The following is a 26033-nucleotide window of genomic DNA, read 5'->3' as shown; positions in this document are numbered from 1 at the left end:
AGTTACCTGTTGTTACCTGAACGTCAAATACTAAGAATGGGCGGCCTATGAAAGAATTAGTACTTTCATTAAGTATACTAAACCGGCTAATTGGGAATAGACAAACTGTAAAAAGCCCTCTGAGAAAGCCCCTCTCTAACCTTTGTTAGTAAGCTTTTCTGTAGCCTGCCTGTTGATGTATTTTCGGTTTGAACAGTGCACAACATGAAGAGACGGAACACTGGCGGCTTGTCACAATGCCCCCCGATGACATCACAATAGCGCTGCTGCCTAGAAAACAAGCTGCGCAGAAGAAGTTGTTCTTTGGGTGGGAGGGTGGGCTAGTGGAAGGAGGGGGCAATCTCTTTTTTTCCCGGGTGGTAGGGGGATGACAGGAGAAGGGAAGCGGGTGGTGAGAAAGGTACAGAGGGCAGGGTTTGGGGGCTGGGAAGGAAAGGGAAAAGATTAGGGTTTGGGGATGATGAAAGGGCTTTCTACGGGTAAGGATGGCAAAGGGTGGCAGTGACGGAAAGTCAGGCAACCTGTCCTGTCCGTCTTTTTGTATCGTGAATTGGAAAGACTGCAAGGGGGAGGGGAGTTGCTTGCGCCCTAAAGGAGGAGTTATTCAGATTCATTGCAGTGGGCGGCGGCTGCAAAACGCACCATTCTTCTTGTTTTTGCTCTGCAAAGCAGCCTTTTCAAGGGTTGGCTTGGGTGACAAAATGTCTTGTGTAGGCGTGGGTTTGTCTCCCTCTCGCTCTCTCTCCCTAAGATGTGTCCGGCATAGGCCAGGGTGCCACTCGAGGCCCAAACCAATTCTGGTTATCGCTTCTCGGCCTTTTGGCTAAGATCAAGTGTAGTATCTGTTCTTATCAGTTTAATATCTGATACGTCCCCTATCTGGGGACCATATATTAAATGGATTTTTAGAACAGGGAGATGGAAAAAGAGCTTGCTCTGTCCACTCCACGCATTGACCTGGTATTGCAGTACCTCCAGGAACGGTGCACCCCTTCTTAACCCAGTTTCCAAAAGCAGAACTCGATTCACCTGATTCATATTAGCCCGATTAGCGAATTGAAATGAATTTTTATCTAACACACTTTTTACTTGCTTTATTCATCCAAATAGCAAACTCATCACCACTCAACTTCACCAACTCTGCTATGTCCCGTGCAGTATCTTGTTGTCAGTCTAATCTAGATCATGTGTAATTGAATGGAATAGATCCCTTTTGGACAAAGTGGAGTCAGATGCTGCAGTGACCACAGGTGTGAGAGGATCTTCAATTGGCATCTGGTGTTATCTCTCTGCTTCCACTCCAAATAAAGTTACCTGTTGTTACCTGAACGTCAAATACTAAGAATGGGCGGCCTATGAAAGAATTAGTACTTTCATTAAGTATACTAAACCGGCTAATTGGGAATAGACAAACTGTAAAAAGCCCTCTGAGAAAGCCCCTCTCTAACCTTTGTTAGTAAGCTTTTCTGTAGCCTGCCTGTTGATGTATTTTCGGTTTGAACAGTGCACAACATGAAGAGACGGAACACTGGCGGCTTGTCACAATGCCCCCCGATGACATCACAATAGCGCTGCTGCCTAGAAAACAAGCTGCGCAGAAGAAGTTGTTCTTTGGGTGGGAGGGTGGGCTAGTGGAAGGAGGGGGCAATCTCTTTTTTTCCCGGGTGGTAGGGGGATGACAGGAGAAGGGAAGCGGGTGGTGAGAAAGGTACAGAGGGCAGGGTTTGGGGGCTGGGAAGGAAAGGGAAAAGATTAGGGTTTGGGGATGATGAAAGGGCTTTCTACGGGTAAGGATGGCAAAGGGTGGCAGTGACGGAAAGTCAGGCAACCTGTCCTGTCCGTCTTTTTGTATCGTGAATTGGAAAGACTGCAAGGGGGAGGGGAGTTGCTTGCGCCCTAAAGGAGGAGTTATTCAGATTCATTGCAGTGGGCGGCGGCTGCAAAACGCACCATTCTTCTTGTTTTTGCTCTGCAAAGCAGCCTTTTCAAGGGTTGGCTTGGGTGACAAAATGTCTTGTGTAGGCGTGGGTTTGTCTCCCTCTCGCTCTCTCTCCCTAAGATGTGTCCGGCATAGGCCAGGGTGCCACTCGAGGCCCAAACCAATTCTGGTTATCGCTTCTCGGCCTTTTGGCTAAGATCAAGTGTAGTATCTGTTCTTATCAGTTTAATATCTGATACGTCCCCTATCTGGGGACCATATATTAAATTGATTTTTAGAACAGGGAGATGGAAAAAGAGCTTGCTCTGTCCACTCCACGCATTGACCTGGTATTGCAGTACCTCCAGGAACGGTGCACCCCTTCTTAACCCAGTTTCCAAAAGCAGAACTCGATTCACCTGATTCATATTAGCCCGATTAGCGAATTGAAATGAATTTTTATCTAACACACTTTTTACTTGCTTTATTCATCCAAATAGCAAACTCATCACCACTCAACTTCACCAACTCTGCTATGTCCCGTGCAGTATCTTGTTGTCAGTCTAATCTAGATCATGTGTAATTGAATGGAATAGATCCCTTTTGGACAAAGTGGAGTCAGATGCTGCAGTGACCACAGGTGTGAGAGGATCTACAATTGGCATCTGGTGTTATCTCTCTGCTTCCACTCCAAATAAAGTTACCTGTTGTTACCTGAACGTCAAATACTAAGAATGGGCGGCCTATGAAAGAATTAGTACTTTCATTAAGTATACTAAACCGGCTAATTGGGAATAGACAAACTGTAAAAAGCCCTCTGAGAAAGCCCCTCTCTAACCTTTGTTAGTAAGCTTTTCTGTAGCCTGCCTGTTGATGTATTTTCGGTTTGAACAGTGCACAACATGAAGAGACGGAACACTGGCGGCTTGTCACAATGCCCCCCGATGACATCACAATAGCGCTGCTGCCTAGAAAACAAGCTGCGCAGAAGAAGTTGTTCTTTGGGTGGGAGGGTGGGCTAGTGGAAGGAGGGGGCAATCTCTTTTTTTCCCGGGTGGTAGGGGGATGACAGGAGAAGGGAAGCGGGTGGTGAGAAAGGTACAGAGGGCAGGGTTTGGGGGCTGGGAAGGAAAGGGAAAAGATTAGGGTTTGGGGATGATGAAAGGGCTTTCTACGGGTAAGGATGGCAAAGGGTGGCAGTGACGGAAAGTCAGGCAACCTGTCCTGTCCGTCTTTTTGTATCGTGAATTGGAAAGACTGCAAGGGGGAGGGGAGTTGCTTGCGCCCTAAAGGAGGAGTTATTCAGATTCATTGCAGTGGGCGGCGGCTGCAAAACGCACCATTCTTCTTGTTTTTGCTCTGCAAAGCAGCCTTTTCAAGGGTTGGCTTGGGTGACAAAATGTCTTGTGTAGGCGTGGGTTTGTCTCCCTCTCGCTCTCTCTCCCTAAGATGTGTCCGGCATAGGCCAGGGTGCCACTCGAGGCCCAAACCAATTCTGGTTATCGCTTCTCGGCCTTTTGGCTAAGATCAAGTGTAGTATCTGTTCTTATCAGTTTAATATCTGATACGTCCCCTATCTGGGGACCATATATTAAATGGATTTTTAGAACAGGGAGATGGAAAAAGAGCTTGCTCTGTCCACTCCACGCATTGACCTGGTATTGCAGTACCTCCAGGAACGGTGCACCCCTTCTTAACCCAGTTTCCAAAAGCAGAACTCGATTCACCTGATTCATATTAGCCCGATTAGCGAATTGAAATGAATTTTTATCTAACACACTTTTTACTTGCTTTATTCATCCAAATAGCAAACTCATCACCACTCAACTTCACCAACTCTGCTATGTCCCGTGCAGTATCTTGTTGTCAGTCTAATCTAGATCATGTGTAATTGAATGGAATAGATCCCTTTTGGACAAAGTGGAGTCAGATGCTGCAGTGACCACAGGTGTGAGAGGATCTACAATTGGCATCTGGTGTTATCTCTCTGCTTCCACTCCAAATAAAGTTACCTGTTGTTACCTGAACGTCAAATACTAAGAATGGGCGGCCTATGAAAGAATTAGTACTTTCATTAAGTATACTAAACCGGCTAATTGGGAATAGACAAACTGTAAAAAGCCCTCTGAGAAAGCCCCTCTCTAACCTTTGTTAGTAAGCTTTTCTGTAGCCTGCCTGTTGATGTATTTTCGGTTTGAACAGTGCACAACATGAAGAGACGGAACACTGGCGGCTTGTCACAATGCCCCCCGATGACATCACAATAGCGCTGCTGCCTAGAAAACAAGCTGCGCAGAAGAAGTTGTTCTTTGGGTGGGAGGGTGGGCTAGTGGAAGGAGGGGGCAATCTCTTTTTTTCCCGGGTGGTAGGGGGATGACAGGAGAAGGGAAGCGGGTGGTGAGAAAGGTACAGAGGGCAGGGTTTGGGGGCTGGGAAGGAAAGGGAAAAGATTAGGGTTTGGGGATGATGAAAGGGCTTTCTACGGGTAAGGATGGCAAAGGGTGGCAGTGACGGAAAGTCAGGCAACCTGTCCTGTCCGTCTTTTTGTATCGTGAATTGGAAAGACTGCAAGGGGGAGGGGAGTTGCTTGCGCCCTAAAGGAGGAGTTATTCAGATTCATTGCAGTGGGCGGCGGCTGCAAAACGCACCATTCTTCTTGTTTTTGCTCTGCAAAGCAGCCTTTTCAAGGGTTGGCTTGGGTGACAAAATGTCTTGTGTAGGCGTGGGTTTGTCTCCCTCTCGCTCTCTCTCCCTAAGATGTGTCCGGCATAGGCCAGGGTGCCACTCGAGGCCCAAACCAATTCTGGTTATCGCTTCTCGGCCTTTTGGCTAAGATCAAGTGTAGTATCTGTTCTTATCAGTTTAATATCTGATACGTCCCCTATCTGGGGACCATATATTAAATGGATTTTTAGAACAGGGAGATGGAAAAAGAGCTTGCTCTGTCCACTCCACGCATTGACCTGGTATTGCAGTACCTCCAGGAACGGTGCACCCCTTCTTAACCCAGTTTCCAAAAGCAGAACTCGATTCACCTGATTCATATTAGCCCGATTAGCGAATTGAAATGAATTTTTATCTAACACACTTTTTACTTGCTTTATTCATCCAAATAGCAAACTCATCACCACTCAACTTCACCAACTCTGCTATGTCCCGTGCAGTATCTTGTTGTCAGTCTAATCTAGATCATGTGTAATTGAATGGAATAGATCCCTTTTGGACAAAGTGGAGTCAGATGCTGCAGTGACCACAGGTGTGAGAGGATCTACAATTGGCATCTGGTGTTATCTCTCTGCTTCCACTCCAAATAAAGTTACCTGTTGTTACCTGAACGTCAAATACTAAGAATGGGCGGCCTATGAAAGAATTAGTACTTTCATTAAGTATACTAAACCGGCTAATTGGGAATAGACAAACTGTAAAAAGCCCTCTGAGAAAGCCCCTCTCTAACCTTTGTTAGTAAGCTTTTCTGTAGCCTGCCTGTTGATGTATTTTCGGTTTGAACAGTGCACAACATGAAGAGACGGAACACTGGCGGCTTGTCACAATGCCCCCCGATGACATCACAATAGCGCTGCTGCCTAGAAAACAAGCTGCGCAGAAGAAGTTGTTCTTTGGGTGGGAGGGTGGGCTAGTGGAAGGAGGGGGCAATCTCTTTTTTTCCCGGGTGGTAGGGGGATGACAGGAGAAGGGAAGCGGGTGGTGAGAAAGGTACAGAGGGCAGGGTTTGGGGGCTGGGAAGGAAAGGGAAAAGATTAGGGTTTGGGGATGATGAAAGGGCTTTCTACGGGTAAGGATGGCAAAGGGTGGCAGTGACGGAAAGTCAGGCAACCTGTCCTGTCCGTCTTTTTGTATCGTGAATTGGAAAGACTGCAAGGGGGAGGGGAGTTGCTTGCGCCCTAAAGGAGGAGTTATTCAGATTCATTGCAGTGGGCGGCGGCTGCAAAACGCACCATTCTTCTTGTTTTTGCTCTGCAAAGCAGCCTTTTCAAGGGTTGGCTTGGGTGACAAAATGTCTTGTGTAGGCGTGGGTTTGTCTCCCTCTCGCTCTCTCTCCCTAAGATGTGTCCGGCATAGGCCAGGGTGCCACTCGAGGCCCAAACCAATTCTGGTTATCGCTTCTCGGCCTTTTGGCTAAGATCAAGTGTAGTATCTGTTCTTATCAGTTTAATATCTGATACGTCCCCTATCTGGGGACCATATATTAAATGGATTTTTAGAACAGGGAGATGGAAAAAGAGCTTGCTCTGTCCACTCCACGCATTGACCTGGTATTGCAGTACCTCCAGGAACGGTGCACCCCTTCTTAACCCAGTTTCCAAAAGCAGAACTCGATTCACCTGATTCATATTAGCCCGATTAGCGAATTGAAATGAATTTTTATCTAACACACTTTTTACTTGCTTTATTCATCCAAATAGCAAACTCATCACCACTCAACTTCACCAACTCTGCTATGTCCCGTGCAGTATCTTGTTGTCAGTCTAATCTAGATCATGTGTAATTGAATGGAATAGATCCCTTTTGGACAAAGTGGAGTCAGATGCTGCAGTGACCACAGGTGTGAGAGGATCTACAATTGGCATCTGGTGTTATCTCTCTGCTTCCACTCCAAATAAAGTTACCTGTTGTTACCTGAACGTCAAATACTAAGAATGGGCGGCCTATGAAAGAATTAGTACTTTCATTAAGTATACTAAACCGGCTAATTGGGAATAGACAAACTGTAAAAAGCCCTCTGAGAAAACCCCTCTCTAACCTTTGTTAGTAAGCTTTTCTGTAGCCTGCCTGTTGATGTATTTTCGGTTTGAACAGTGCACAACATGAAGAGACGGAACACTGGCGGCTTGTCACAATGCCCCCCGATGACATCACAATAGCGCTGCTGCCTAGAAAACAAGCTGCGCAGAAGAAGTTGTTCTTTGGGTGGGAGGGTGGGCTAGTGGAAGGAGGGGGCAATCTCTTTTTTTCCCGGGTGGTAGGGGGATGACAGGAGAAGGGAAGCGGGTGGTGAGAAAGGTACAGAGGGCAGGGTTTGGGGGCTGGGAAGGAAAGGGAAAAGATTAGGGTTTGGGGATGATGAAAGGGCTTTCTACGGGTAAGGATGGCAAAGGGTGGCAGTGACGGAAAGTCAGGCAACCTGTCCTGTCCGTCTTTTTGTATCGTGAATTGGAAAGACTGCAAGGGGGAGGGGAGTTGCTTGCGCCCTAAAGGAGGAGTTATACAGATTCATTGCAGTGGGCGGCGGCTGCAAAACGCACCATTCTTCTTGTTTTTGCTCTGCAAAGCAGCCTTTTCAAGGGTTGGCTTGGGTGACAAAATGTCTTGTGTAGGCGTGGGTTTGTCTCCCTCTCGCTCTCTCTCCCTAAGATGTGTCCGGCATAGGCCAGGGTGCCACTCGAGGCCCAAACCAATTCTGGTTATCGCTTCTCGGCCTTTTGGCTAAGATCAAGTGTAGTATCTGTTCTTATCAGTTTAATATCTGATACGTCCCCTATCTGGGGACCATATATTAAATGGATTTTTAGAACAGGGAGATGGAAAAAGAGCTTGCTCTGTCCACTCCACGCATTGACCTGGTATTGCAGTACCTCCAGGAACGGTGCACCCCTTCTTAACCCAGTTTCCAAAAGCAGAACTCGATTCACCTGATTCATATTAGCCCGATTAGCGAATTGAAATGAATTTTTATCTAACACACTTTTTACTTGCTTTATTCATCCAAATAGCAAACTCATCACCACTCAACTTCACCAACTCTGCTATGTCCCGTGCAGTATCTTGTTGTCAGTCTAATCTAGATCATGTGTAATTGAATGGAATAGATCCCTTTTGGACAAAGTGGAGTCAGATGCTGCAGTGACCACAGGTGTGAGAGGATCTACAATTGGCATCTGGTGTTATCTCTCTGCTTCCACTCCAAATAAAGTTACCTGTTGTTACCTGAACGTCAAATACTAAGAATGGGCGGCCTATGAAAGAATTAGTACTTTCATTAAGTATACTAAACCGGCTAATTGGGAATAGACAAACTGTAAAAAGCCCTCTGAGAAAGCCCCTCTCTAACCTTTGTTAGTAAGCTTTTCTGTAGCCTGCCTGTTGATGTATTTTCGGTTTGAACAGTGCACAACATGAAGAGACGGAACACTGGCGGCTTGTCACAATGCCCCCCGATGACATCACAATAGCGCTGCTGCCTAGAAAACAAGCTGCGCAGAAGAAGTTGTTCTTTGGGTGGGAGGGTGGGCTAGTGGAAGGAGGGGGCAATCTCTTTTTTTCCCGGGTGGTAGGGGGATGACAGGAGAAGGGAAGCGGGTGGTGAGAAAGGTACAGAGGGCAGGGTTTGGGGGCTGGGAAGGAAAGGGAAAAGATTAGGGTTTGGGGATGATGAAAGGGCTTTCTACGGGTAAGGATGGCAAAGGGTGGCAGTGACGGAAAGTCAGGCAACCTGTCCTGTCCGTCTTTTTGTATCGTGAATTGGAAAGACTGCAAGGGGGAGGGGAGTTGCTTGCGCCCTAAAGGAGGAGTTATTCAGATTCATTGCAGTGGGCGGCGGCTGCAAAACGCACCATTCTTCTTGTTTTTGCTCTGCAAAGCAGCCTTTTCAAGGGTTGGCTTGGGTGACAAAATGTCTTGTGTAGGCGTGGGTTTGTCTCCCTCTCGCTCTCTCTCCCTAAGATGTGTCCGGCATAGGCCAGGGTGCCACTCGAGGCCCAAACCAATTCTGGTTATCGCTTCTCGGCCTTTTGGCTAAGATCAAGTGTAGTATCTGTTCTTATCAGTTTAATATCTGATACGTCCCCTATCTGGGGACCATATATTAAATGGATTTTTAGAACAGGGAGATGGAAAAAGAGCTTGCTCTGTCCACTCCACGCATTGACCTGGTATTGCAGTACCTCCAGGAACGGTGCACCCCTTCTTAACCCAGTTTCCAAAAGCAGAACTCGATTCACCTGATTCATATTAGCCCGATTAGCGAATTGAAATGAATTTTTATCTAACACACTTTTTACTTGCTTTATTCATCCAAATAGCAAACTCATCACCACTCAACTTCACCAACTCTGCTATGTCCCGTGCAGTATCTTGTTGTCAGTCTAATCTAGATCATGTGTAATTGAATGGAATAGATCCCTTTTGGACAAAGTGGAGTCAGATGCTGCAGTGACCACAGGTGTGAGAGGATCTACAATTGGCATCTGGTGTTATCTCTCTGCTTCCACTCCAAATAAAGTTACCTGTTGTTACCTGAACGTCAAATACTAAGAATGGGCGGCCTATGAAAGAATTAGTACTTTCATTAAGTATACTAAACCGGCTAATTGGGAATAGACAAACTGTAAAAAGCCCTCTGAGAAAGCCCCTCTCTAACCTTTGTTAGTAAGCTTTTCTGTAGCCTGCCTGTTGATGTATTTTCGGTTTGAACAGTGCACAACATGAAGAGACGGAACACTGGCGGCTTGTCACAATGCCCCCCGATGACATCACAATAGCGCTGCTGCCTAGAAAACAAGCTGCGCAGAAGAAGTTGTTCTTTGGGTGGGAGGGTGGGCTAGTGGAAGGAGGGGGCAATCTCTTTTTTTCCCGGGTGGTAGGGGGATGACAGGAGAAGGGAAGCGGGTGGTGAGAAAGGTACAGAGGGCAGGGTTTGGGGGCTGGGAAGGAAAGGGAAAAGATTAGGGTTTGGGGATGATGAAAGGGCTTTCTACGGGTAAGGATGGCAAAGGGTGGCAGTGACGGAAAGTCAGGCAACCTGTCCTGTCCGTCTTTTTGTATCGTGAATTGGAAAGACTGCAAGGGGGAGGGGAGTTGCTTGCGCCCTAAAGGAGGAGTTATTCAGATTCATTGCAGTGGGCGGCGGCTGCAAAACGCACCATTCTTCTTGTTTTTGCTCTGCAAAGCAGCCTTTTCAAGGGTTGGCTTGGGTGACAAAATGTCTTGTGTAGGCGTGGGTTTGTCTCCCTCTCGCTCTCTCTCCCTAAGATGTGTCCGGCATAGGCCAGGGTGCCACTCGAGGCCCAAACCAATTCTGGTTATCGCTTCTCGGCCTTTTGGCTAAGATCAAGTGTAGTATCTGTTCTTATCAGTTTAATATCTGATACGTCCCCTATCTGGGGACCATATATTAAATGGATTTTTAGAACAGGGAGATGGAAAAAGAGCTTGCTCTGTCCACTCCACGCATTGACCTGGTATTGCAGTACCTCCAGGAACGGTGCACCCCTTCTTAACCCAGTTTCCAAAAGCAGAACTCGATTCACCTGATTCATATTAGCCCGATTAGCGAATTGAAATGAATTTTTATCTAACACACTTTTTACTTGCTTTATTCATCCAAATAGCAAACTCATCACCACTCAACTTCACCAACTCTGCTATGTCCCGTGCAGTATCTTGTTGTCAGTCTAATCTAGATCATGTGTAATTGAATGGAATAGATCCCTTTTGGACAAAGTGGAGTCAGATGCTGCAGTGACCACAGGTGTGAGAGGATCTACAATTGGCATCTGGTGTTATCTCTCTGCTTCCACTCCAAATAAAGTTACCTGTTGTTACCTGAACGTCAAATACTAAGAATGGGCGGCCTATGAAAGAATTAGTACTTTCATTAAGTATACTAAACCGGCTAATTGGGAATAGACAAACTGTAAAAAGCCCTCTGAGAAAGCCCCTCTCTAACCTTTGTTAGTAAGCTTTTCTGTAGCCTGCCTGTTGATGTATTTTCGGTTTGAACAGTGCACAACATGAAGAGACGGAACACTGGCGGCTTGTCACAATGCCCCCCGATGACATCACAATAGCGCTGCTGCCTAGAAAACAAGCTGCGCAGAAGAAGTTGTTCTTTGGGTGGGAGGGTGGGCTAGTGGAAGGAGGGGGCAATCTCTTTTTTTCCCGGGTGGTAGGGGGATGACAGGAGAAGGGAAGCGGGTGGTGAGAAAGGTACAGAGGGCAGGGTTTGGGGGCTGGGAAGGAAAGGGAAAAGATTAGGGTTTGGGGATGATGAAAGGGCTTTCTACGGGTAAGGATGGCAAAGGGTGGCAGTGACGGAAAGTCAGGCAACCTGTCCTGTCCGTCTTTTTGTATCGTGAATTGGAAAGACTGCAAGGGGGAGGGGAGTTGCTTGCGCCCTAAAGGAGGAGTTATTCAGATTCATTGCAGTGGGCGGCGGCTGCAAAACGCACCATTCTTCTTGTTTTTGCTCTGCAAAGCAGCCTTTTCAAGGGTTGGCTTGGGTGACAAAATGTCTTGTGTAGGCGTGGGTTTGTCTCCCTCTCGCTCTCTCTCCCTAAGATGTGTCCGGCATAGGCCAGGGTGCCACTCGAGGCCCAAACCAATTCTGGTTATCGCTTCTCGGCCTTTTGGCTAAGATCAAGTGTAGTATCTGTTCTTATCAGTTTAATATCTGATACGTCCCCTATCTGGGGACCATATATTAAATGGATTTTTAGAACAGGGAGATGGAAAAAGAGCTTGCTCTGTCCACTCCACGCATTGACCTGGTATTGCAGTACCTCCAGGAACGGTGCACCCCTTCTTAACCCAGTTTCCAAAAGCAGAACTCGATTCACCTGATTCATATTAGCCCGATTAGCGAATTGAAATGAATTTTTATCTAACACACTTTTTACTTGCTTTATTCATCCAAATAGCAAACTCATCACCACTCAACTTCACCAACTCTGCTATGTCCCGTGCAGTATCTTGTTGTCAGTCTAATCTAGATCATGTGTAATTGAATGGAATAGATCCCTTTTGGACAAAGTGGAGTCAGATGCTGCAGTGACCACAGGTGTGAGAGGATCTACAATTGGCATCTGGTGTTATCTCTCTGCTTCCACTCCAAATAAAGTTACCTGTTGTTACCTGAACGTCAAATACTAAGAATGGGCGGCCTATGAAAGAATTAGTACTTTCATTAAGTATACTAAACCGGCTAATTGGGAATAGACAAACTGTAAAAAGCCCTCTGAGAAAGCCCCTCTCTAACCTTTGTTAGTAAGCTTTTCTGTAGCCTGCCTGTTGATGTATTTTCGGTTTGAACAGTGCACAACATGAAGAGACGGAACACTGGCGGCTTGTCACAATGCCCCCCGATGACATCACAATAGCGCTGCTGCCTAGAAAACAAGCTGCGCAGAAGAAGTTGTTCTTTGGGTGGGAGGGTGGGCTAGTGGAAGGAGGGGGCAATCTCTTTTTTTCCCGGGTGGTAGGGGGATGACAGGAGAAGGGAAGCGGGTGGTGAGAAAGGTACAGAGGGCAGGGTTTGGAGGCTGGGAAGGAAAGGGAAAAGATTAGGGTTTGGGGATGATGAAAGGGCTTTCTACGGGTAAGGATGGCAAAGGGTGGCAGTGACGGAAAGTCAGGCAACCTGTCCTGTCCGTCTTTTTGTATCGTGAATTGGAAAGACTGCAAGGGGGAGGGGAGTTGCTTGCGCCCTAAAGGAGGAGTTATTCAGATTCATTGCAGTGGGCGGCGGCTGCAAAACGCACCATTCTTCTTGTTTTTGCTCTGCAAAGCAGCCTTTTCAAGGGTTGGCTTGGGTGACAAAATGTCTTGTGTAGGCGTGGGTTTGTCTCCCTCTCGCTCTCTCTCCCTAAGATGTGTCCGGCATAGGCCAGGGTGCCACTCGAGGCCCAAACCAATTCTGGTTATCGCTTCTCGGCCTTTTGGCTAAGATCAAGTGTAGTATCTGTTCTTATCAGTTTAATATCTGATACGTCCCCTATCTGGGGACCATATATTAAATGGATTTTTAGAACAGGGAGATGGAAAAAGAGCTTGCTCTGTCCACTCCACGCATTGACCTGGTATTGCAGTACCTCCAGGAACGGTGCACCCCTTCTTAACCCAGTTTCCAAAAGCAGAACTCGATTCACCTGATTCATATTAGCCCGATTAGCGAATTGAAATGAATTTTTATCTAACACACTTTTTACTTGCTTTATTCATCCAAATAGCAAACTCATCACCACTCAACTTCACCAACTCTGCTATGTCCCGTGCAGTATCTTGTTGTCAGTCTAATCTAGATCATGTGTAATTGAATGGAATAGATCCCTTTTGGACAAAGTGGAGTCAGATGCTGCAGTGACCACAGGTGTGAGAGGATCTACAATTGGCATCTGGTGTTATCTCTCTGCTTCCACTCCAAATAAAGTTACCTGTTGTTACCTGAACGTCAAATACTAAGAATGGGCGGCCTATGAAAGAATTAGTACTTTCATTAAGTATACTAAACCGGCTAATTGGGAATAGACAAACTGTAAAAAGCCCTCTGAGAAAGCCCCTCTCTAACCTTTGTTAGTAAGCTTTTCTGTAGCCTGCCTGTTGATGTATTTTCGGTTTGAACAGTGCACAACATGAAGAGACGGAACACTGGCGGCTTGTCACAATGCCCCCCGATGACATCACAATAGCGCTGCTGCCTAGAAAACAAGCTGCGCAGAAGAAGTTGTTCTTTGGGTGGGAGGGTGGGCTAGTGGAAGGAGGGGGCAATCTCTTTTTTTCCCGGGTGGTAGGGGGATGACAGGAGAAGGGAAGCGGGTGGTGAGAAAGGTACAGAGGGCAGGGTTTGGGGGCTGGGAAGGAAAGGGAAAAGATTAGGGTTTGGGGATGATGAAAGGGCTTTCTACGGGTAAGGATGGCAAAGGGTGGCAGTGACGGAAAGTCAGGCAACCTGTCCTGTCCGTCTTTTTGTATCGTGAATTGGAAAGACTGCAAGGGGGAGGGGAGTTGCTTGCGCCCTAAAGGAGGAGTTATTCAGATTCATTGCAGTGGGCGGCGGCTGCAAAACGCACCATTCTTCTTGTTTTTGCTCTGCAAAGCAGCCTTTTCAAGGGTTGGCTTGGGTGACAAAATGTCTTGTGTAGGCGTGGGTTTGTCTCCCTCTCGCTCTCTCTCCCTAAGATGTGTCCGGCATAGGCCAGGGTGCCACTCGAGGCCCAAACCAATTCTGGTTATCGCTTCTTGGCCTTTTGGCTAAGATCAAGTGTAGTATCTGTTCTTATCAGTTTAATATCTGATACGTCCCCTATCTGGGGACCATATATTAAATGGATTTTTAGAACAGGGAGATGGAAAAAGAGCTTGCTCTGTCCACTCCACGCATTGACCTGGTATTGCAGTACCTCCAGGAACGGTGCACCCCTTCTTAACCCAGTTTCCAAAAGCAGAACTCGATTCACCTGATTCATATTAGCCCGATTAGCGAATTGAAATGAATTTTTATCTAACACACTTTTTACTTGCTTTATTCATCCAAATAGCAAACTCATCACCACTCAACTTCACCAACTCTGCTATGTCCCGTGCAGTATCTTGTTGTCAGTCTAATCTAGATCATGTGTAATTGAATGGAATAGATCCCTTTTGGACAAAGTGGAGTCAGATGCTGCAGTGACCACAGGTGTGAGAGGATCTACAATTGGCATCTGGTGTTATCTCTCTGCTTCCACTCCAAATAAAGTTACCTGTTGTTACCTGAACGTCAAATACTAAGAATGGGCGGCCTATGAAAGAATTAGTACTTTCATTAAGTATACTAAACCGGCTAATTGGGAATAGACAAACTGTAAAAAGCCCTCTGAGAAAGCCCCTCTCTAACCTTTGTTAGTAAGCTTTTCTGTAGCCTGCCTGTTGATGTATTTTCGGTTTGAACAGTGCACAACATGAAGAGACGGAACACTGGCGGCTTGTCACAATGCCCCCCGATGACATCACAATAGCGCTGCTGCCTAGAAAACAAGCTGCGCAGAAGAAGTTGTTCTTTGGGTGGGAGGGTGGGCTAGTGGAAGGAGGGGGCAATCTCTTTTTTTCCCGGGTGGTAGGGGGATGACAGGAGAAGGGAAGCGGGTGGTGAGAAAGGTACAGAGGGCAGGGTTTGGGGGCTGGGAAGGAAAGGGAAAAGATTAGGGTTTGGGGATGATGAAAGGGCTTTCTACGGGTAAGGATGGCAAAGGGTGGCAGTGACGGAAAGTCAGGCAACCTGTCCTGTCCGTCTTTTTGTATCGTGAATTGGAAAGACTGCAAGGGGGAGGGGAGTTGCTTGCGCCCTAAAGGAGGAGTTATTCAGATTCATTGCAGTGGGCGGCGGCTGCAAAACGCACCATTCTTCTTGTTTTTGCTCTGCAAAGCAGCCTTTTCAAGGGTTGGCTTGGGTGACAAAATGTCTTGTGTAGGCGTGGGTTTGTCTCCCTCTCGCTCTCTCTCCCTAAGATGTGTCCGGCATAGGCCAGGGTGCCACTCGAGGCCCAAACCAATTCTGGTTATCGCTTCTCGGCCTTTTGGCTAAGATCAAGTGTAGTATCTGTTCTTATCAGTTTAATATCTGATACGTCCCCTATCTGGGGACCATATATTAAATGGATTTTTAGAACAGGGAGATGGAAAAAGAGCTTGCTCTGTCCACTCCACGCATTGACCTGGTATTGCAGTACCTCCAGGAACGGTGCACCCCTTCTTAACCCAGTTTCCAAAAGCAGAACTCGATTCACCTGATTCATATTAGCCCGATTAGCGAATTGAAATGAATTTTTATCTAACACACTTTTTACTTGCTTTATTCATCCAAATAGCAAACTCATCACCACTCAACTTCACCAACTCTGCTATGTCCCGTGCAGTATCTTGTTGTCAGTCTAATCTAGATCATGTGTAATTGAATGGAATAGATCCCTTTTGGACAAAGTGGAGTCAGATGCTGCAGTGACCACAGGTGTGAGAGGATCTACAATTGGCATCTGGTGTTATCTCTCTGCTTCCACTCCAAATAAAGTTACCTGTTGTTACCTGAACGTCAAATACTAAGAATGGGCGGCCTATGAAAGAATTAGTACTTTCATTAAGTATACTAAACCGGCTAATTGGGAATAGACAAACTGTAAAAAGCCCTCTGAGAAAGCCCCTCTCTAACCTTTGTTAGTAAGCTTTTCTGTAGCCTGCCTGTTGATGTATTTTCGGTTTGAACAGTGCACAACATGAAGAGACGGAACACTGGCGGCTTGTCACAATGCCCCCCGATGACATCACAATAGCGCTGCTGCCTAGAAAACAAGCTGCGCAGAAGAAGTTGTTCTTTGGGTGGGAGGGTGGGCTAGTGGAAGGAGGGGGCAATCTCTTTTTTTCCCGGGTGGTAGGGGGATGACAGGAGAAGGGAAGCGGGTGGTGAGAAAGGTACAGAGGGCAGGGTTTGGGGGCTGGGAAGGAAAGGGAAAAGATTAGGGTTTGGGGATGATGAAAGGGCTTTCTACGGGTAAGGATGGCAAAGGGTGGCAGTGACGGAAAGTCAGGCAACCTGTCCTGTCCGTCTTTTTGTATCGTGAATTGGAAAGACTGCAAGGGGGAGGGGAGTTGCTTGCGCCCTAAAGGAGGAGTTATTCAGATTCATTGCAGTGGGCGGCGGCTGCAAAACGCACCATTCTTCTTGTTTTTGCTCTGCAAAGCAGCCTTTTCAAGGGTTGGCTTGGGTGACAAAATGTCTTGTGTAGGCGTGGGTTTGTCTCCCTCTCGCTCTCTCTCCCTAAGATGTGTCCGGCATAGGCCAGGGTGCCACTCGAGGCCCAAACCAATTCTGGTTATCGCTTCTCGGCCTTTTGGCTAAGATCAAGTGTAGTTTGGGAGGGTACTACCTTGGTTGGTGCTGAAAGGTGCCAGGGTATTGCACAACTGCTGACCTTGGGAGAGTGTGCATCGTAGGATGTCATAGCCCTCTTGTGACGGACAGTTACCTGGGCAACGAGAGGCGGTCACTTTATTATTTTCAAACTCATCCTTCAAAAAAAAAAAAAAAAAAAAAAAAAAATCTGTTCTTATCAGTTTAATATCTGATACGTCCCCTATCTGGGGACCATATATTAAATGGATTTTTAGAACAGGGAGATGGAAAAAGAGCTTGCTCTGTCCACTCCACGCATTGACCTGGTATTGCAGTACCTCCAGGAACGGTGCACCCCTTCTTAACCCAGTTTCCAAAAGCAGAACTCGATTCACCTGATTCATATTAGCCCGATTAGCGAATTGAAATGAATTTTTATCTAACACACTTTTTACTTGCTTTATTCATCCAAATAGCAAACTCATCACCACTCAACTTCACCAACTCTGCTATGTCCCGTGCAGTATCTTGTTGTCAGTCTAATCTAGATCATGTGTAATTGAATGGAATAGATCCCTTTTGGACAAAGTGGAGTCAGATGCTGCAGTGACCACAGGTGTGAGAGGATCTACAATTGGCATCTGGTGTTATCTCTCTGCTTCCACTCCAAATAAAGTTACCTGTTGTTACCTGAACGTCAAATACTAAGAATGGGCGGCCTATGAAAGAATTAGTACTTTCATTAAGTATACTAAACCGGCTAATTGGGAATAGACAAACTGTAAAAAGCCCTCTGAGAAAGCCCCTCTCTAACCTTTGTTAGTAAGCTTTTCTGTAGCCTGCCTGTTGATGTATTTTCGGTTTGAACAGTGCACAACATGAAGAGACGGAACACTGGCGGCTTGTCACAATGCCCCCCGATGACATCACAATAGCGCTGCTGCCTAGAAAACAAGCTGCGCAGAAGAAGTTGTTCTTTGGGTGGGAGGGTGGGCTAGTGGAAGGAGGGGGCAATCTCTTTTTTTCCCGGGTGGTAGGGGGATGACAGGAGAAGGGAAGCGGGTGGTGAGAAAGGTACAGAGGGCAGGGTTTGGGGGCTGGGAAGGAAAGGGAAAAGATTAGGGTTTGGGGATGATGAAAGGGCTTTCTACGGGTAAGGATGGCAAAGGGTGGCAGTGACGGAAAGTCAGGCAACCTGTCCTGTCCGTCTTTTTGTATCGTGAATTGGAAAGACTGCAAGGGGGAGGGGAGTTGCTTGCGCCCTAAAGGAGGAGTTATTCAGATTCATTGCAGTGGGCGGCGGCTGCAAAACGCACCATTCTTCTTGTTTTTGCTCTGCAAAGCAGCCTTTTCAAGGGTTGGCTTGGGTGACAAAATGTCTTGTGTAGGCGTGGGTTTGTCTCCCTCTCGCTCTCTCTCCCTAAGATGTGTCCGGCATAGGCCAGGGTGCCACTCGAGGCCCAAACCAATTCTGGTTATCGCTTCTCGGCCTTTTGGCTAAGATCAAGTGTAGTATCTGTTCTTATCAGTTTAATATCTGATACGTCCCCTATCTGGGGACCATATATTAAATGGATTTTTAGAACAGGGAGATGGAAAAAGAGCTTGCTCTGTCCACTCCACGCATTGACCTGGTATTGCAGTACCTCCAGGAACGGTGCACCCCTTCTTAACCCAGTTTCCAAAAGCAGAACTCGATTCACCTGATTCATATTAGCCCGATTAGCGAATTGAAATGAATTTTTATCTAACACACTTTTTACTTGCTTTATTCATCCAAATAGCAAACTCATCACCACTCAACTTCACCAACTCTGCTATGTCCCGTGCAGTATCTTGTTGTCAGTCTAATCTAGATCATGTGTAATTGAATGGAATAGATCCCTTTTGGACAAAGTGGAGTCAGATGCTGCAGTGACCACAGGTGTGAGAGGATCTACAATTGGCATCTGGTGTTATCTCTCTGCTTCCACTCCAAATAAAGTTACCTGTTGTTACCTGAACGTCAAATACTAAGAATGGGCGGCCTATGAAAGAATTAGTACTTTCATTAAGTATACTAAACCGGCTAATTGGGAATAGACAAACTGTAAAAAGCCCTCTGAGAAAGCCCCTCTCTAACCTTTGTTAGTAAGCTTTTCTGTAGCCTGCCTGTTGATGTATTTTCGGTTTGAACAGTGCACAACATGAAGAGACGGAACACTGGCGGCTTGTCACAATGCCCCCCGATGACATCACAATAGCGCTGCTGCCTAGAAAACAAGCTGCGCAGAAGAAGTTGTTCTTTGGGTGGGAGGGTGGGCTAGTGGAAGGAGGGGGCAATCTCTTTTTTTCCCGGGTGGTAGGGGGATGACAGGAGAAGGGAAGCGGGTGGTGAGAAAGGTACAGAGGGCAGGGTTTGGGGGCTGGGAAGGAAAGGGAAAAGATTAGGGTTTGGGGATGATGAAAGGGCTTTCTACGGGTAAGGATGGCAAAGGGTGGCAGTGACGGAAAGTCAGGCAACCTGTCCTGTCCGTCTTTTTGTATCGTGAATTGGAAAGACTGCAAGGGGGAGGGGAGTTGCTTGCGCCCTAAAGGAGGAGTTATTCAGATTCATTGCAGTGGGCGGCGGCTGCAAAACGCACCATTCTTCTTGTTTTTGCTCTGCAAAGCAGCCTTTTCAAGGGTTGGCTTGGGTGACAAAATGTCTTGTGTAGGCGTGGGTTTGTCTCCCTCTCGCTCTCTCTCCCTAAGATGTGTCCGGCATAGGCCAGGTTGCCACTCGAGGCCCAAACCAATTCTGGTTATCGCTTCTCGGCCTTTTGGCTAAGATCAAGTGTAGTATCTGTTCTTATCAGTTTAATATCTGATACGTCCCCTATCTGGGGACCATATATTAAATGGATTTTTAGAACAGGGAGATGGAAAAAGAGCTTGCTCTGTCCACTCCACGCATTGACCTGGTATTGCAGTACCTCCAGGAACGGTGCACCCCTTCTTAACCCAGTTTCCAAAAGCAGAACTCGATTCACCTGATTCATATTAGCCCGATTAGCGAATTGAAATGAATTTTTATCTAACACACTTTTTACTTGCTTTATTCATCCAAATAGCAAACTCATCACCACTCAACTTCACCAACTCTGCTATGTCCCGTGCAGTATCTTGTTGTCAGTCTAATCTAGATCATGTGTAATTGAATGGAATAGATCCCTTTTGGACAAAGTGGAGTCAGATGCTGCAGTGACCACAGGTGTGAGAGGATCTACAATTGGCATCTGGTGTTATCTCTCTGCTTCCACTCCAAATAAAGTTACCTGTTGTTACCTGAACGTCAAATACTAAGAATGGGCGGCCTATGAAAGAATTAGTACTTTCATTAAGTATACTAAACCGGCTAATTGGGAATAGACAAACTGTAAAAAGCCCTCTGAGAAAGCCCCTCTCTAACCTTTGTTAGTAAGCTTTTCTGTAGCCTGCCTGTTGATGTATTTTCGGTTTGAACAGTGCACAACATGAAGAGACGGAACACTGGCGGCTTGTCACAATGCCCCCCGATGACATCACAATAGCGCTGCTGCCTAGAAAACAAGCTGCGCAGAAGAAGTTGTTCTTTGGGTGGGAGGGTGGGCTAGTGGAAGGAGGGGGCAATCTCTTTTTTTCCCGGGTGGTAGGGGGATGACAGGAGAAGGGAAGCGGGTGGTGAGAAAGGTACAGAGGGCAGGGTTTGGGGGCTGGGAAGGAAAGGGAAAAGATTAGGGTTTGGGGATGATGAAAGGGCTTTCTACGGGTAAGGATGGCAAAGGGTGGCAGTGACGGAAAGTCAGGCAACCTGTCCTGTCCGTCTTTTTGTATCGTGAATTGGAAAGACTGCAAGGGGGAGGGGAGTTGCTTGCGCCCTAAAGGAGGAGTTATTCAGATTCATTGCAGTGGGCGGCGGCTGCAAAACGCACCATTCTTCTTGTTTTTGCTCTGCAAAGCAGCCTTTTCAAGGGTTGGCTTGGGTGACAAAATGTCTTGTGTAGGCGTGGGTTTGTCTCCCTCTCGCTCTCTCTCCCTAAGATGTGTCCGGCATAGGCCAGGGTGCCACTCGAGGCCCAAACCAATTCTGGTTATCGCTTCTCGGCCTTTTGGCTAAGATCAAGTGTAGTATCTGTTCTTATCAGTTTAATATCTGATACGTCCCCTATCTGGGGACCATATATTAAATGGATTTTTAGAACAGGGAGATGGAAAAAGAGCTTGCTCTGTCCACTCCACGCATTGACCTGGTATTGCAGTACCTCCAGGAACGGTGCACCCCTTCTTAACCCAGTTTCCAAAAGCAGAACTCGATTCACCTGATTCATATTAGCCCGATTAGCGAATTGAAATGAATTTTTATCTAACACACTTTTTACTTGCTTTATTCATCCAAATAGCAAACTCATCACCACTCAACTTCACCAACTCTGCTATGTCCCGTGCAGTATCTTGTTGTCAGTCTAATCTAGATCATGTGTAATTGAATGGAATAGATCCCTTTTGGACAAAGTGGAGTCAGATGCTGCAGTGACCACAGGTGTGAGAGGATCTACAATTGGCATCTGGTGTTATCTCTCTGCTTCCACTCCAAATAAAGTTACCTGTTGTTACCTGAACGTCAAATACTAAGAATGGGCGGCCTATGAAAGAATTAGTACTTTCATTAAGTATACTAAACCGGCTAATTGGGAATAGACAAACTGTAAAAAGCCCTCTGAGAAAGCCCCTCTCTAACCTTTGTTAGTAAGCTTTTCTGTAGCCTGCCTGTTGATGTATTTTCGGTTTGAACAGTGCACAACATGAAGAGACGGAACACTGGCGGCTTGTCACAATGCCCCCCGATGACATCACAATAGCGCTGCTGCCTAGAAAACAAGCTGCGCAGAAGAAGTTGTTCTTTGGGTGGGAGGGTGGGCTAGTGGAAGGAGGGGGCAATCTCTTTTTTTCCCGGGTGGTAGGGGGATGACAGGAGAAGGGAAGCGGGTGGTGAGAAAGGTACAGAGGGCAGGGTTTGGGGGCTGGGAAGGAAAGGGAAAAGATTAGGGTTTGGGGATGATGAAAGGGCTTTCTACGGGTAAGGATGGCAAAGGGTGGCAGTGACGGAAAGTCAGGCAACCTGTCCTGTCCGTCTTTTTGTATCGTGAATTGGAAAGACTGCAAGGGGGAGGGGAGTTGCTTGCGCCCTAAAGGAGGAGTTATTCAGATTCATTGCAGTGGGCGGCGGCTGCAAAACGCACCATTCTTCTTGTTTTTGCTCTGCAAAGCAGCCTTTTCAAGGGTTGGCTTGGGTGACAAAATGTCTTGTGTAGGCGTGGGTTTGTCTCCCTCTCGCTCTCTCTCCCTAAGATGTGTCCGGCATAGGCCAGGGTGCCACTCGAGGCCCAAACCAATTCTGGTTATCGCTTCTCGGCCTTTTGGCTAAGATCAAGTGTAGTATCTGTTCTTATCAGTTTAATATCTGATACGTCCCCTATCTGGGGACCATATATTAAATGGATTTTTAGAACAGGGAGATGGAAAAAGAGCTTGCTCTGTCCACTCCACGCATTGACCTGGTATTGCAGTACCTCCAGGAACGGTGCACCCCTTCTTAACCCAGTTTCCAAAAGCAGAACTCGATTCACCTGATTCATATTAGCCCGATTAGCGAATTGAAATGAATTTTTATCTAACACACTTTTTACTTGCTTTATTCATCCAAATAGCAAACTCATCACCACTCAACTTCACCAACTCTGCTATGTCCCGTGCAGTATCTTGTTGTCAGTCTAATCTAGATCATGTGTAATTGAATGGAATAGATCCCTTTTGGACAAAGTGGAGTCAGATGCTGCAGTGACCACAGGTGTGAGAGGATCTACAATTGGCATCTGGTGTTATCTCTCTGCTTCCACTCCAAATAAAGTTACCTGTTGTTACCTGAACGTCAAATACTAAGAATGGGCGGCCTATGAAAGAATTAGTACTTTCATTAAGTATACTAAACCGGCTAATTGGGAATAGACAAACTGTAAAAAGCCCTCTGAGAAAGCCCCTCTCTAACCTTTGTTAGTAAGCTTTTCTGTAGCCTGCCTGTTGATGTATTTTCGGTTTGAACAGTGCACAACATGAAGAGACGGAACACTGGCGGCTTGTCACAATGCCCCCCGATGACATCACAATAGCGCTGCTGCCTAGAAAACAAGCTGCGCAGAAGAAGTTGTTCTTTGGGTGGGAGGGTGGGCTAGTGGAAGGAGGGGGCAATCTCTTTTTTTCCCGGGTGGTAGGGGGATGACAGGAGAAGGGAAGCGGGTGGTGAGAAAGGTACAGAGGGCAGGGTTTGGGGGCTGGGAAGGAAAGGGAAAAGATTAGGGTTTGGGGATGATGAAAGGGCTTTCTACGGGTAAGGATGGCAAAGGGTGGCAGTGACGGAAAGTCAGGCAACCTGTCCTGTCCGTCTTTTTGTATCGTGAATTGGAAAGACTGCAAGGGGGAGGGGAGTTGCTTGCGCCCTAAAGGAGGAGTTATTCAGATTCATTGCAGTGGGCGGCGGCTGCAAAACGCACCATTCTTCTTGTTTTTGCTCTGCAAAGCAGCCTTTTCAAGGGTTGGCTTGGGTGACAAAATGTCTTGTGTAGGCGTGGGTTTGTCTCCCTCTCGCTCTCTCTCCCTAAGATGTGTCCGGCATAGGCCAGGGTGCCACTCGAGGCCCAAACCAATTCTGGTTATCGCTTCTCGGCCTTTTGGCTAAGATCAAGTGTAGTATCTGTTCTTATCAGTTTAATATCTGATACGTCCCCTATCTGGGGACCATATATTAAATGGATTTTTAGAACAGGGAGATGGAAAAAGAGCTTGCTCTGTCCACTCCACGCATTGACCTGGTATTGCAGTACCTCCAGGAACGGTGCACCCCTTCTTAACCCAGTTTCCAAAAGCAGAACTCGATTCACCTGATTCATATTAGCCTGATTAGCGAATTGAAATGAATTTTTATCTAACACACTTTTTACTTGCTTTATTCATCCAAATAGCAAACTCATCACCACTCAACTTCACCAACTCTGCTATGTCCCGTGCAGTATCTTGTTGTCAGTCTAATCTAGATCATGTGTAATTGAATGGAATAGATCCCTTTTGGACAAAGTGGAGTCAGATGCTGCAGTGACCACAGGTGTGAGAGGATCTACAATTGGCATCTGGTGTTATCTCTCTGCTTCCACTCCAAATAAAGTTACCTGTTGTTACCTGAACGTCAAATACTAAGAATGGGCGGCCTATGAAAGAATTAGTACTTTCATTAAGTATACTAAACCGGCTAATTGGGAATAGACAAACTGTAAAAAGCCCTCTGAGAAAGCCCCTCTCTAACCTTTGTTAGTAAGCTTTTCTGTAGCCTGCCTGTTGATGTATTTTCGGTTTGAACAGTGCACAACATGAAGAGACGGAACACTGGCGGCTTGTCACAATGCCCCCCGATGACATCACAATAGCGCTGCTGCCTAGAAAACAAGCTGCGCAGAAGAAGTTGTTCTTTGGGTGGGAGGGTGGGCTAGTGGAAGGAGGGGGCAATCTCTTTTTTTCCCGGGTGGTAGGGGGATGACAGGAGAAGGGAAGCGGGTGGTGAGAAAGGTACAGAGGGCAGGGTTTGGGGGCTGGGAAGGAAAGGGAAAAGATTAGGGTTTGGGGATGATGAAAGGGCTTTCTACGGGTAAGGATGGCAAAGGGTGGCAGTGACGGAAAGTCAGGCAACCTGTCCTGTCCGTCTTTTTGTATCGTGAATTGGAAAGACTGCAAGGGGGAGGGGAGTTGCTTGCGCCCTAAAGGAGGAGTTATTCAGATTCATTGCAGTGGGCGGCGGCTGCAAAACGCACCATTCTTCTTGTTTTTGCTCTGCAAAGCAGCCTTTTCAAGGGTTGGCTTGGGTGACAAAATGTCTTGTGTAGGCGTGGGTTTGTCTCCCTCTCGCTCTCTCTCCCTAAGATGTGTCCGGCATAGGCCAGGGTGCCACTCGAGGCCCAAACCAATTCTGGTTATCGCTTCTCGGCCTTTTGGCTAAGATCAAGTGTAGTATCTGTTCTTATCAGTTTAATATCTGATACGTCCCCTATCTGGGGACCATATATTAAATGGATTTTTAGAACAGGGAGATGGAAAAAGAGCTTGCTCTGTCCACTCCACGCATTGACCTGGTATTGCAGTACCTCCAGGAACGGTGCACCCCTTCTTAACCCAGTTTCCAAAAGCAGAACTCGATTCACCTGATTCATATTAGCCCGATTAGCGAATTGAAATGAATTTTTATCTAACACACTTTTTACTTGCTTTATTCATCCAAATAGCAAACTCATCACCACTCAACTTCACCAACTCTGCTATGTCCCGTGCAGTATCTTGTTGTCAGTCTAATCTAGATCATGTGTAATTGAATGGAATAGATCCCTTTTGGACAAAGTGGAGTCAGATGCTGCAGTGACCACAGGTGTGAGAGGATCTACAATTGGCATCTGGTGTTATCTCTCTGCTTCCACTCCAAATAAAGTTACCTGTTGTTACCTGAACGTCAAATACTAAGAATGGGCGCCCTATGAAAGAATTAGTACTTTCATTAAGTATACTAAACCGGCTAATTGGGAATAGACAAACTGTAAAAAGCCCTCTGAGAAAGCCCCTCTCTAACCTTTGTTAGTAAGCTTTTCTGTAGCCTGCCTGTTGATGTATTTTCGGTTTGAACAGTGCACAACATGAAGAGACGGAACACTGGCGGCTTGTCACAATGCCCCCCGATGACATCACAATAGCGCTGCTGCCTAGAAAACAAGCTGCGCAGAAGAAGTTGTTCTTTGGGTGGGAGGGTGGGCTAGTGGAAGGAGGGGGCAATCTCTTTTTTTCCCGGGTGGTAGGGGGATGACAGGAGAAGGGAAGCGGGTGGTGAGAAAGGTACAGAGGGCAGGGTTTGGGGGCTGGGAAGGAAAGGGAAAAGATTAGGGTTTGGGGATGATGAAAGGGCTTTCTACGGGTAAGGATGGCAAAGGGTGGCAGTGACGGAAAGTCAGGCAACCTGTCCTGTCCGTCTTTTTGTATCGTGAATTGGAAAGACTGCAAGGGGGAGGGGAGTTGCTTGCGCCCTAAAGGAGGAGTTATTCAGATTCATTGCAGTGGGCGGCGGCTGCAAAACGCACCATTCTTCTTGTTTTTGCTCTGCAAAGCAGCCTTTTCAAGGGTTGGCTTGGGTGACAAAATGTCTTGTGTAGGCGTGGGTTTGTCTCCCTCTCGCTCTCTCTCCCTAAGATGTGTCCGGCATAGGCCAGGGTGCCACTCGAGGCCCAAACCAATTCTGGTTATCGCTTCTCGGCCTTTTGGCTAAGATCAAGTGTAGTATCTGTTCTTATCAGTTTAATATCTGATACGTCCCCTATCTGGGGACCATATATTAAATGGATTTTTAGAACAGGGAGATGGAAAAAGAGCTTGCTCTGTCCACTCCACGCATTGACCTGGTATTGCAGTACCTCCAGGAACGGTGCACCCCTT

The 26033-nt window shown here is 46.7% G+C and overlaps 19 non-coding genes and 1 pseudogene across 19 annotated transcripts; all 20 read left to right on the top strand.

Moving 5' to 3' along the window:
• Positions 1–803: 803 nt before the first annotated feature.
• On the top strand, positions 804–994 carry LOC142261842 (U2 spliceosomal RNA). The gene has a single exon (XR_012729377.1). It is a non-coding gene; the product is annotated as a U2 spliceosomal RNA (small nuclear RNA).
• Positions 995–2111: 1117 nt separating this feature from the next.
• Positions 2112–2302, top strand: LOC142261688 (U2 spliceosomal RNA). Its single transcript, XR_012729239.1, has one exon. It is a non-coding gene; the product is annotated as a U2 spliceosomal RNA (small nuclear RNA).
• A 1117-nt stretch (positions 2303–3419) lies between these two features.
• On the top strand, positions 3420–3610 carry LOC142261830 (U2 spliceosomal RNA). Its single transcript, XR_012729367.1, has one exon. It is a non-coding gene; the product is annotated as a U2 spliceosomal RNA (small nuclear RNA).
• A 1117-nt stretch (positions 3611–4727) lies between these two features.
• On the top strand, positions 4728–4918 carry LOC142261817 (U2 spliceosomal RNA). Its single transcript, XR_012729356.1, has one exon. It is a non-coding gene; the product is annotated as a U2 spliceosomal RNA (small nuclear RNA).
• Positions 4919–6035: 1117 nt separating this feature from the next.
• LOC142261804 (U2 spliceosomal RNA) lies at positions 6036–6226 on the top strand. The gene has a single exon (XR_012729344.1). It is a non-coding gene; the product is annotated as a U2 spliceosomal RNA (small nuclear RNA).
• Positions 6227–7343: 1117 nt separating this feature from the next.
• LOC142261792 (U2 spliceosomal RNA) lies at positions 7344–7534 on the top strand. Its single transcript, XR_012729333.1, has one exon. It is a non-coding gene; the product is annotated as a U2 spliceosomal RNA (small nuclear RNA).
• A 1117-nt stretch (positions 7535–8651) lies between these two features.
• On the top strand, positions 8652–8842 carry LOC142261780 (U2 spliceosomal RNA). The gene has a single exon (XR_012729322.1). It is a non-coding gene; the product is annotated as a U2 spliceosomal RNA (small nuclear RNA).
• Positions 8843–9959: 1117 nt separating this feature from the next.
• Positions 9960–10150, top strand: LOC142261768 (U2 spliceosomal RNA). The gene has a single exon (XR_012729311.1). It is a non-coding gene; the product is annotated as a U2 spliceosomal RNA (small nuclear RNA).
• Positions 10151–11267: 1117 nt separating this feature from the next.
• LOC142261756 (U2 spliceosomal RNA) lies at positions 11268–11458 on the top strand. Its single transcript, XR_012729300.1, has one exon. It is a non-coding gene; the product is annotated as a U2 spliceosomal RNA (small nuclear RNA).
• Positions 11459–12575: 1117 nt separating this feature from the next.
• Positions 12576–12766, top strand: LOC142261744 (U2 spliceosomal RNA). Its single transcript, XR_012729289.1, has one exon. It is a non-coding gene; the product is annotated as a U2 spliceosomal RNA (small nuclear RNA).
• A 1117-nt stretch (positions 12767–13883) lies between these two features.
• On the top strand, positions 13884–14074 carry LOC142261813 (U2 spliceosomal RNA). Its single transcript, XR_012729352.1, has one exon. It is a non-coding gene; the product is annotated as a U2 spliceosomal RNA (small nuclear RNA).
• Positions 14075–15191: 1117 nt separating this feature from the next.
• LOC142261732 (U2 spliceosomal RNA) lies at positions 15192–15382 on the top strand. Its single transcript, XR_012729278.1, has one exon. It is a non-coding gene; the product is annotated as a U2 spliceosomal RNA (small nuclear RNA).
• A 1293-nt stretch (positions 15383–16675) lies between these two features.
• Positions 16676–16877, top strand: LOC142261848 (U2 spliceosomal RNA; annotated as a pseudogene).
• Positions 16878–17994: 1117 nt separating this feature from the next.
• On the top strand, positions 17995–18185 carry LOC142261719 (U2 spliceosomal RNA). The gene has a single exon (XR_012729267.1). It is a non-coding gene; the product is annotated as a U2 spliceosomal RNA (small nuclear RNA).
• Positions 18186–19302: 1117 nt separating this feature from the next.
• LOC142261706 (U2 spliceosomal RNA) lies at positions 19303–19493 on the top strand. The gene has a single exon (XR_012729256.1). It is a non-coding gene; the product is annotated as a U2 spliceosomal RNA (small nuclear RNA).
• A 1117-nt stretch (positions 19494–20610) lies between these two features.
• Positions 20611–20801, top strand: LOC142261694 (U2 spliceosomal RNA). The gene has a single exon (XR_012729245.1). It is a non-coding gene; the product is annotated as a U2 spliceosomal RNA (small nuclear RNA).
• Positions 20802–21918: 1117 nt separating this feature from the next.
• Positions 21919–22109, top strand: LOC142261891 (U2 spliceosomal RNA). Its single transcript, XR_012729412.1, has one exon. It is a non-coding gene; the product is annotated as a U2 spliceosomal RNA (small nuclear RNA).
• A 1117-nt stretch (positions 22110–23226) lies between these two features.
• LOC142261878 (U2 spliceosomal RNA) lies at positions 23227–23417 on the top strand. The gene has a single exon (XR_012729401.1). It is a non-coding gene; the product is annotated as a U2 spliceosomal RNA (small nuclear RNA).
• Positions 23418–24534: 1117 nt separating this feature from the next.
• Positions 24535–24725, top strand: LOC142261866 (U2 spliceosomal RNA). The gene has a single exon (XR_012729390.1). It is a non-coding gene; the product is annotated as a U2 spliceosomal RNA (small nuclear RNA).
• Positions 24726–25842: 1117 nt separating this feature from the next.
• On the top strand, positions 25843–26033 carry LOC142261811 (U2 spliceosomal RNA). Its single transcript, XR_012729350.1, has one exon. It is a non-coding gene; the product is annotated as a U2 spliceosomal RNA (small nuclear RNA).

This window comes from Anomaloglossus baeobatrachus, unplaced genomic scaffold (genome assembly GCF_048569485.1).
Source record: "Anomaloglossus baeobatrachus isolate aAnoBae1 unplaced genomic scaffold, aAnoBae1.hap1 Scaffold_2391, whole genome shotgun sequence".
Taxonomy (NCBI): Eukaryota; Metazoa; Chordata; class Amphibia; order Anura; family Aromobatidae; genus Anomaloglossus; species Anomaloglossus baeobatrachus.
This window is presented reverse-complemented; position numbering and strand designations above follow the sequence as displayed.